Source organism: Dendrobium catenatum, unplaced genomic scaffold (genome assembly GCF_001605985.2).
Source record: "Dendrobium catenatum unplaced genomic scaffold, ASM160598v2 fragScaff_scaffold_1395, whole genome shotgun sequence".
NCBI lineage: Eukaryota > Viridiplantae > Streptophyta > Magnoliopsida > Asparagales > Orchidaceae > Dendrobium > Dendrobium catenatum.
The window spans coordinates 113,925-114,946 of record NW_021319857.1 but is presented as its reverse complement, the minus strand read 5'-3'; the positions used below and the strand labels follow the sequence as shown (position 1 = coordinate 114,946).

Here is a 1,022-nt window from a genome sequence, read left to right as displayed (position 1 = left end):
ATTAACCATAATTCGGATGGTTCAAAATTTCCAGTTTTGGAAAACTCCTATGGAGGATCCCACCTACACTTATCTAGCTTCTTAGAAATCTGCATAACATTGAAGTATAATGGTGTCAGCGATGATGCTATTGGCTTCGTTTGTTTCCATTTTTACTAAAGAATAATGCTAAGATGTGATTGAATTTCTTTCCCCTAGGCTGTATAACCTCTTATAATGAGTTGACACATAAATTATTAGTTAAATATTTCCCACCTTCAAAAGTTATAAAACTTAGGAATGCTATATCATCCTTTTCCCCATTTAAAGTAGAGTTAATTAATGAAAGTTGGGAGAGATTTTAGGAGATGATTAGGAAATGCCCACACCATGCTTTATAAGATTGGTTAGTTATGGTCAAAATTTTCATAATAACTAATCCATTTAATAAAGCCTATGCATTAATTAAAAAATGTATACAAATAAGTTTTAGTGGCCTTATAATAGGGTGAATCCTAAGAGAGTAATTGAAGTTTATAAGTCAAATGCTTTATCTATTTTTACTTCTTAAGTAGTTGTTATATCTAAAAAGTTTAGTAATTTTAGAGTTAGTTCAGGATTAGGATCACTTATACAATAGGAAGAGCATGATTTGAATTCTATGGGTGATTGTAGTGTTCAAGGGATTGAAAATGTGAATTTGATTGGAAGACAAATAATCCCTATTCTAATACTTGCTATCCAATTTGGAGGAACCACCCTAATTTTAATTGGTCTAATAATAATATTAGTAGTGACAATCAGTGGAATGTAGGCCAATCAAATTAATGGGAAAATTGAAACAATGCTCAGCAACCTATAGAAAATCCTAGACTTTCTTATCCCCTTCGTATTAATCAAAGAAATCAATTCATAGATAGGAAGACACCTTTGGAAGAGGTAGTGATTCAAATGGGAATTGAAATGCAAAATTATGCTACAACCCTTAGAAATATAGAAAATAAAATTGGGCAACTTACTTGTTTGATCAATAATAAATCATA

General features: G+C 30.7%; 1 non-coding gene across 1 annotated transcript; it reads right to left on the bottom strand.

The window, feature by feature from the left end:
- Positions 1-269: 269 nt before the first annotated feature.
- Positions 270-376, bottom strand: LOC114580918. Its single transcript, XR_003702593.1, has one exon. It is a non-coding gene; the product is annotated as a small nucleolar RNA R71 (small nucleolar RNA).
- Between the last annotated feature and the right edge of the window lie 646 nt (positions 377-1,022).